Source organism: Lissotriton helveticus, chromosome 2_1, assembly GCF_964261635.1.
Source record: "Lissotriton helveticus chromosome 2_1, aLisHel1.1, whole genome shotgun sequence".
Lineage (NCBI taxonomy): Eukaryota > Metazoa > Chordata > Amphibia > Caudata > Salamandridae > Lissotriton > Lissotriton helveticus.
The window spans coordinates 1,445,696,796-1,445,706,478 of record NC_136059.1 but is presented as its reverse complement, the minus strand read 5'-3'; the positions used below and the strand labels follow the sequence as shown (position 1 = coordinate 1,445,706,478).

Here is a 9,683-nt window from a genome sequence, read left to right as displayed (position 1 = left end):
GACTAGTTATTCCTACTCCATGGAGTAGGTGATTACACATGAAGTCGGTGTTTACAAATTCCAATTAGAAAGTACTGCATTAGTTGGTCGAGCACAGACACGGGCAGCCGCTCCGTCTGTCTGACGTCCTACCAGTGCTGGGAATAGCAAGTCGGAGATGCCACCCACTTCACCTAAAGCAAAAAGAGTACAAAAGCCTACAGCACCTGGTATTCTCAGGCGGTCTCCCATCTAGGTAATAACCTAGCCCGACATTGCTTAACTCGTGAGATAAGACTAGATCATGGGCTTTCAGGGTGGGATGGCCTTAGGCATGATGTCCACTGACATTTGAAGTCCTAGCTTTTTTCGTTCGACTTGAGTGCTGCACATAGCAAGTCAGAGATCCCACCCACTTCACCTAAAGCAAAAACAAATTGAAGAGATAAAAAGCCTACACACCGGATACACCAAGGCTGTCTCACATTCAGGTACTAACTAGACTCAACTTCTAAGATCTGACACGATCAGATGCTTTCTTGGTGATATGGTGCTAGGCATGAAGTGCACTGATGTTTGGGGCAGATGCAGCCACTGGTACTGTGAAGTGGTGGGGCGGGGAGAGGGAGGTAACACAAAGAAAGGCACATAAAAAATAAATAAAACTACACTTTCTTTTCCCCGATGGCCTCCACCTTCCTGCCGATCCTCACGTTCATGTCAGGAACCTGGTTCACACTGCTTAGGCTCCTAGCTCCAAATCCCAGCGCTGCTCACATGCTGGGAATAGCATTCCCAGCATGTGAGTGGTGCAGGCATTGGTCTGAGGGCCTCAGTATGCATCTCAGATGTGGACTCGGAGCCTGTGGTGGTTTCTCCTTCCAGCTGTATAACAGAGCTAGGTGAAGAAGGGCTAAGTGCGCATAACAGCTTTGTCTGCCCTCTGGGGCTGGCCAAAACCCTCAAGTGCATTTAGCAGTGCCCACCACTCCACTCTCCTCCCTGGTCCTGCGGCTGCAGCATCACTGTGGCTGTCCACGCCCCTCCCTCGGTTCAGCTGGCAGGACGCAAAATAAAATGATATAAAAAGCATTATTATCATTTTATTTGTCCTTGTCTCTGCTGGCTTTCAGTGGGTGGCGATGCTCCTCCGTCATAATGGAGGAGCCGCCCCTGGTTTGTGTTCTTGGCTTTTTTTTATTCATCTACAGTGCTGGCTATAGGAAGTCAGACATGCCACCCTTAAGGGAGATGAAAAGCCTACAACACCTGGTGTTTCCATGCGGTCTCCCATCTAGGTACCAACGAGGCCCAATACTGCTTAACTTCTGAGATCAGATGCGATCCAGTGCTTTCAGAGTAGTATGGCCATAGCCATGAAGGACAATGGCATTTGGGGTTTTAGCATTTTCATTCGACTTCAGTGCTTGCCATAGCAAGTCAGACATGACATCCACTTCACCTAAATCCCCCCAAAAAGATGAAAAGCCTACAGCACCTGCTATTTCCAGGCTGTCTCCCAACAAGGTACTACCCATGCCCGACACTGCTTAAATTTTGAGATCAGACGAGATCAGGTGCTTTCAGGTGTGTATGGCCATAGCCATGAATTGCATGGGCGTTTAGGGTCTTACCTTTTTTAAATTGACTTCGGTGCTGAACATAGCAAGTCAAATATGCCACCCATATCACCAAAAGGAAAAATAAAAAAAGATGAAAAATCTACAGCTCCTGGTATTGCCAGGCGGTCTACCATCAAGGCACTAACCAGGCCTGACACTGCTTAGCATCTGAAATCATGTGAGATCAGGTACTTTCAAGGTCATATGGTCATAGGCATAAAGTGCACTGGCGTTTAGGGTCTTTGCTTTTTCATTCAACATCAGTGCTGACCATAGCAAGTCAGACATGCCACCTACTCCACCTAAAGCTAAAAAAAAGGTGAAAAGACTACACAACCTGGTATTCCCAGGCAGTCTTCCATCCAGGTACTAACCAGGCCAGGCTCCGTTTAATTTTTTAGATCTGGTACTTTCAGGGTGGTATTGTGTAGTAAAGGAATGATGGTTCACTTCCATGTTGATTGATTAAGTAGAGTTATTAGATAAGATGGGAATAAGAGAGACCCACCAGGAGCAGCCTTCCTGTTGCTCAAGCCATCCACCAACTGATTGACACACTCACCAACATTCTACTCACCAATATTCTCTCATTACAGTCACACTGGCTGAGCAGCAGGTATAACACATCACCTTTCTTTATATTAATTACAAGAGAACACTAAATGGAATGGTAATGAAGTATGAGGCAAGCAAAGGATGACATAGGAACAATAGCATGCAACAGGATGATATCAGAACCATTGCCACAAATAAGCAACATAGCAACAATCTGAAAGTCAGCATGAAGAGAAAAGGTGGAAGATTTCATGCACAAGAAATAAATTATAGAGAGAGGAAAAGGGAACACAAGGGCTAACAGAAGGTATAACATATGGTTTAGGCATGAAATGCGCTGATGTTTGGGGTCTTAGCTTTTTTCAGTTGATTTCAGTGCTGAACATAGCAAGTCAGACATCCCACCCAGTTCACCCAAAGAAAAAAAAAGATGAAAAGAAAAACCATCTGGTATTCCCAGGCGGTCTCCCATCCAGCTACTAACCAGGCCTGACACTGCTTAATTTCTGAGATCAGGTGCTTCAGTGTGGTATAGTTGTAGGCATGAAGTGCACTGACTATTGGTGTCTTACCTTTTTTCCTATACTTCAGTGATTTTCACAACAAGTCAGACATGCCACCCACTACACCTAAAGCAAAAAAAAGATGAAAAGCCTACATCACCTGGTATTCCTAGGCAATCTCCCATCCAGGCACTAACCAGGACCAATACTCATTAACTTCTAAAATCAGATGCTTTCAGGTTGATATGTTGTAGGCATGAAGTGTACTGACATTTGATGTCTTAGCCTTCTTCATTCGACTTCATTGCTGGCCATAGCAAGTCAGACATGCCACCCACTTCACGTAAATAAAAAAATTAAAAAAGAAGAAAAGCCTACAGCACCTGGCATTCCCAGTTGGCCTCCGGTACTAACCAGGCCCGACCATGCTTAATTTCTGAGATCGGTGCTTTCAGAGTGGTATGGCCTGTAGGCAAGGGGTTCACTGAAGTTTGGGGTTCCGGCATTTTTCATTTAACTTCAGTGCTGGCCGTAGCAAGTCAGACTGTCCACCCAATTCAACCTAAATAAAAAAAATAAGATGGTAAGCCAGCAGCACCTGGCATGCCAAGTCGGTCCCACATCCAGGTACTAATCAGGTTTGACCCTGCTTAATTACTGAGATCAAACAAGATCAGGTACTTTAAGGGTGGTATGGCCATAGGTAGAAAGTGCACTGACGTTTGTGGTGTTAGCTTTTTTCATTCAACTATGGTGCTGGCCATAGCAAGTTAGACATGCCACCCACTTCACCTAAAGCAAAAGAAAAGATGAAAAGCCTACAGCACCTGATATTCCCAGGCAGTCTTCCATCCAAGTACTCACCAGACACAACCCTGCTTAACTTCTGAGATCAGATGGTTTCTAGTTTTTTTCATTCAACTTCAGTGCTGGCCACAGCACCCAGACTTTCTACCCACTTAACCTAAGCAAGAAAAGAAAAGATTAAAAGTCTACAGCACCTGGTATACCTATGTGGTCTCTCATACATGTACTAACCAGTCTCTATACTGCTTAATTTTGGAGACCAGACAAGATCAGGTTCTTTCAGGGTGGTATGGCCATAGGAATGAAGTCACCTGACGTTTGGGGTCTTAGCTTTTTTGATTCGACTTCAGTGCTGGCCATAGATAGTCAGACATGCCACATACCATTTGAATGTATTTATTAACTGTACAATTAATTAAAATAATTACAGTAAAAACCATAAAAACCAGCAGGTAAAAGAATGGTCACAGTAAAAGTATAGAGGCATCAGATAAAATTTGGTGGATTGTACCATCCCTCCTCCCCTCGGCGCCCACTAGATCAGCCAGTGCCGGTGGTCATTGACATGAGTCCTTCCACAAAGTTTCTGAGGCACCTGCATGAACCTTGGTAATCAATCTGTTGGCCAATCTCCTTGTCCCTTCTATTGGGAGCCATATATATGGTGCAGTCTCAGTAGGATGGGTGAGTAAGTGCAAGGCTCTGTACTTGTTTGAGGGAAAGCTGCTTGATCCCCCTTATTTGTGCCGTGCTGGGCACCATGGTTGGATTGTGTTCGTTTGCGGCCTTTAAAGCAATCCTAATCTGATGAGTAAATGTCCCCAGTCTCGCCAAGATCATCGTGGTTGTTTTAGAAAAGCACAAGGCGGATGCTTCGCTACATGTCTTGGTTCCCTTGGTGATACAAACTGGGTGAAGAAGTCATCGGCGTTCGTTCCTAAGGGTGGGGCAGCAGCATAGGAGATGTAACCTGGATTTCCTCATGTAGGAGCACATTCTGCAGTTTGTGAATTTCCCCTTGTAGGCCCATGCAGGGTTAAAGTTGGTGATTCCTAGTATACATAGTCTCATGGAGAGAATTTTGGTTCGGGCTTGTGGTGTCAGGGCCTCGCTTAGGTAGGGTTGTGCGTTGCCTACAGTATAGGAGCTGTTCAGCGGGACTAAGTGGGGACTAGAACAAAGTGATTCAAGATCCTGATCAAAAGAAATTTCGCAGACCTGTCTATTTATGGCTTTTTTCCAGGCCTCTAGTGGAATTTCCGGCAATGGTATGCTCTTTTCCTCGATCTTTAATATGCTGTGCACTTCACCTAAAGTTTAAAGACAGATGGAAATCCTACAGCACCTGGTATTCCCAGGCGGTCTCCTATCCAAGTACTATCCAGACCTGACCCTTCTTAACTTCTGAAATCACAAGATCAGACGTGAGCAGGTGCTTTCAGTGTGGTATAGCCTTAGGAATGAGGTGAAAGGATGTTTGGGGTCTTACATTTTTTCATTCCACTTCAGTACTGGCCATAGCAATTTAGACAAGCTAACCACTTCACTTAAAGCAAAAAACATAACAGATGAAAAGACAATACCACCTGCTATTCCCAGGCGCTCTCCCATCCAAGTACTAAGCAGGCCCGACCCTGCTTAATTTGTGAGATCAGGTGCTTCCAAAGTGGTTTTGAAGTAGGCATGAAGAGCACAGACGTTTGGGGTCATAGGTGTTTTCCGTTTGACTTCAGAGCTGGGCATAGCAATTTAGACAAACCACCCACTTCACATAAACAAAGATGAAACGCCTACAGCACCTGGCATTTCCAGGCTGTTTCCCATCCATTTACTAACCAGACCCAACCGTTCTTAACTTCTGAGATCAGACAAGATGAGGTGCTTTCAGGGTGGTATGGCCATACGTAGTTCACTGACGTTTGGGGGTCTTAGCTTTTTTAATTTGAATTCAGTGCTGGCCATAGCTAGCCAGACATGCCACCCACTTCAACTAAAGGGAATAGAAAAGGATGACAAGCCTACAGCACCTGGTATTCCCAGGTTGTCTCCCATCCAGGTACTAACCAGGCCCAACCCTTCTTAACTTGTGAGATCAGGTGCTTTAAGGATGGTGTGGTTGTAGGCAAGAAGAGCACTGACGTTTGGGGTCTTAACATTTTTCATTTAACTTCTATGCTGGCAATAGCAAGTCAGACAGCCACCCACTTCACATAAAGCAAACTACAAAGGTGAAAAGCCTACAATACCTGGTATTCCCAGGCAAACTCGCATCCAGATACTAACCAGGTCGGACCCTGCTTTACTTAAGAGATCAGGCGAGATCAGTTTGGTATGGGCATAAGCATGCATAACACTGATGTTTGGAATCTTAGTTTATTTCATTAGACTCATTGCTGGTCAGCAAGTCAGACATGCCACCCACTTCACCTAAAACAAAACAAACAAGGATGGAAAGCATACAACACCTGATATTTCCTGGTGGTCTCTTATCCAGGTAGTAACCACGCCAGACCCTGCTTCATTTCTGATATCAGATGAGATCAGCTGCTTTCCGGGTGGTATGGCTGCAGGCATGAAGTTGAAAGAGTGGAGGGTTTGTACCCTACATGTGGTATTCGGTAGGAGTGCAATGTAACCATTTGTATAACTCACTTGCATATTATCCAACATTATGAGAGAATTAGATGTTAGTAGAAATGTGAATCAATTAACATGTTTCTGTGAAATTTAATACTTTCCAATGTAAGGCTCAGTAATGGATGCTTAGAATGATTGCTGACCATTGTAAACAATGTGACTTCAGCCTCATTAGTTAATCAAAAATGACTCAATGATGTATTAATTGTGCGAAATGTTTCTTTAGTCTAATGATACAAGACGTGTTCTAATGTTCTTAATAATTTCCTGTCAGTGTTATCAGTTGATTCATTTAGCCTAAGTTGTAAGTCTGAATTTATAATACACTTGGAGTGCCTTCGTTCTGAAAGTAATTTTCTAATTCTCATCTGAATCTCATAGAATACTTTCTGTCTCATGTTTTGCGATGCTGGTGGACAACGATATAAGTGAAGAGTAGGGGTAGTGTTCCATTATACAAGGTTGCGGAATAAAGGAGTTAAAGTTGGCTTGGCTGAAGGAGTTAAGGTGGAGGGATATGTTTTCACATGGTAGAAGGAGAGAAGACCAAGGACGAGCTGCTACAGAGGGGCATGTGTGGAGAAGGCCGTGAAGGGAGTCGACCTTATGGAAATGTTTGTGACCGAGTCCATTGTGAAGTCTATGAGAAGAAAGGCATTATGGGTCATTTGCTGACCACCACTTTGAGTATATGATGCATTGTAGAGAGGGACAGAGACCCCACTCCTGACAGCACCTACGTGCTAATGTGCTTCCTTACCTTTGCTTTTGGTTTCATGTCCATGACCCATCCTACAGTGGAGTGACTTCTTTTTATTTTTGATAATCAAGTTTTATTGGTTTTAAACACATAGAACAAATCAAAAAGTACACAGAGGTCATTAAAAGAATTACATTCCCATGATCAATGCAACCCCCAATCACGACCCCCAAAAGTCCTACACAGGCAAAATACAAAGGCAGGTTTCCCGAAACCCTCAACATTACCCAACCACTTCCCCCACACTCTATGGTACTTCTTGCTGCATCCCTTGGCCATGTACAGGGCTTTCTCCTGGGTCACGCACCAATACACCCCTCTGCGCCACCTCCTCAGATCAGGTGGCTCTGGATTTATCCAAGCCGCCGCTATGTCTCGCTTGGCCACGATCAAGGCTGTTTTAAGAAATAACTTATCATTCCTGGACCCATCCAGCCCGTCCCTGATTACCAGCAGTGAGGGACGTGGGTCATGCGGAACCTCCCAACCGAATCCCAGTCCAACTCAATAGATTCTCAGAATTGCTTCAACCGGGGGCACGACCAAACCATGTGGAAAAAGTCCGCTGGGATGTGGGCACATCTTGCGCAGGACACATCCGGGCGCAAGCCTGCTCTGAAAAGGCGCAGGGGAGTGAGATACGCAGCATGCAGGTAGTAGAGCTGAATCAAATTGAGTGTGGCAGAGACAGTGACTATCCTGGGGCCATGAGAGCATCGCGCCAATTCATTTCATCGAGAGGGCCCACCCATTCCACCCATTGTTCCCTCAACTTATCTAAGGAGGCGGGCGTATTGTTAATTAAAGTGCGGTAAATACGGGAGACCCCCCCTTACTCAAGTCCCCCATCATGTGGGCCTTTGTGGGACTTTATTCGGGGAGCCTCATGTCATCCGGGATGTGCGCATGGAGGGCGTGTCTCATCTGCAAATATTTATAAAATTGGGACGATTGTAGGGAATAGCGAGTTTGGAGCTCCTAGTAGGTAAGTATATGGCCTTTAGCCCACACATCCCCATGTTGTGAGATGCCAATAAGATCCCACGTTTTAAAACCTTGTAGTCCACTAACGTTCCGGAGCCAGGTCCCATGCCAAAGGGGTGTTCATTGAGTCAGTTTCTGCGTCCATCCGGTCTGACGCAACGAGGCGCACCAGGCCAATAGCACAGATCGTGTCGCCTCGGGCAATCAGGATGAGATGGACCCCGTACATCATGGCCTGGATGCTAGGTAAACCTAGTTCATTCAACTCCAGCCAATAGGTTGGATCAGCTCAACCCCCATTGACCCAATCGTGGATCACCAGGAGCTTTACGGCCAGGAAATAGAGGTATAAATGCATCTTTCCATACCCCCATCAAAGGAAGGGATCCGGCAAGTAGACAAAACCAGGCGCGCCCTCCCACCGCTCCAGAGAAACTGGGTAGTTAAACTGTCCAGTTCCCGGAACTAAGTCCTGGGAAAGCAGAAGAGGATATTTTGGACGACATAAAGAAATCTGGGGAGGATCATCATTTTAAACAGGGCCACCCTCCCCAGGGGGTTCAGCGATAGCTCTTTTCACTTAAGGAGATCTTCCTTGGCCTTCTTGACCAATGGGGTTACATTAAGAGCCCAGCCCAACTCGGGAAGGAGGGCAATCCATATCCCCAAATATTTAAAGGATTGTCACCAGAGTGGTATGGAGGATTGTACTTGCAGTGGGACCAAAACTGATTTTCCATGGTTTAGTCTCAGGCCAGAGGCCTGCTCAAAAGAATGCAGGGTCTGGAGACAATATGGCCTGGAGGAGGCTGGGTCAGCCAAGAAAATCAGGACATCGTCCGCGTATAATACAATCTTGTCCGTTTCGATATTAGGCCACTCCCAGCCGCAAATAAGTTCCTAAAAACACAGTTGATGGACAGAATGCAGAACAATGTCATACATTCCCCCCAGTACAAAGATCTGGGCCTAAATCCATCGGTTTTTTTGCACTCCACACCACCCTGGGTTAGACACTGGCTATATGCAAATCAGCTCTGACCCTGTGCCTCGTGGGAACAGTCCAGTCCGAACTACCAAGCCATGTCTTTCCCAGACCGGAATCAAGCATCCAAGGACCGGTTTCTGGCTATCAGCCTATGGATATAGAAGCAGAATAGTAACCTGGAGGATTAACTAAAGTGAATGTAACTAGCAGAAAACATCAATGTGAAGAGTTTGCAGGGTGTAACTGACCATCATTCATTTATTAAATGTCTTTATTAATTTTTCGTCTATATGTAGGTAAATGTATTAACTGAATGTGACTCATTTTCCTATGCATATTCATAAAGCTCATATGCTGGTTACATTCACTTTAGTTAATCCTCCAGGTTACTATTCTGCGTCTATATCCATAGGCTGATAGCCAGAAACCGGTCCTTGGATGCTTGATTCCGGTCTGGGAAAGACATGGCTTGGTAGTTCGGACTGGACTGTTCCCATGAGGCACAGGGTCAGAGCTGATTTGCATATAGCCAGTGTCTAACCCAGGGTGGTGTGGAGTGCAAAAAAACGATGGATTTAGGCCCAGATCCTTGTACTGGGGTGAATGTATGACATTGTTCTACATTCTGTCCATCAACTGTGTTTTTTGCAATTTCACCCCGAGTGGGCTGGGGATGCTCAGACGTGAGTCCCAGGCTCTCCACACCACTGAAGTCAAGCTATCCAGGCTGATGAAGGCTGATAGCCAGAAACCGGTCCTTGGATGCTTGATTCCGGTCTGGGAAAGACATGGCTTGGTAGTTCGGACTGGACTGTTCCCATGAGGCACAGGGTCAGAGCTGATTTGCA

The 9,683-nt window shown here is 45.5% G+C and overlaps 2 pseudogenes; both read right to left on the bottom strand.

The window, feature by feature from the left end:
- Nucleotides 1-1,236: 1,236 nt before the first annotated feature.
- Nucleotides 1,237-1,355, bottom strand: LOC144820828 (5S ribosomal RNA; annotated as a pseudogene).
- Nucleotides 1,356-5,481: 4,126 nt separating this feature from the next.
- Nucleotides 5,482-5,590, bottom strand: LOC144820712 (5S ribosomal RNA; annotated as a pseudogene).
- Nucleotides 5,591-9,683: the final 4,093 nt, after the last annotated feature.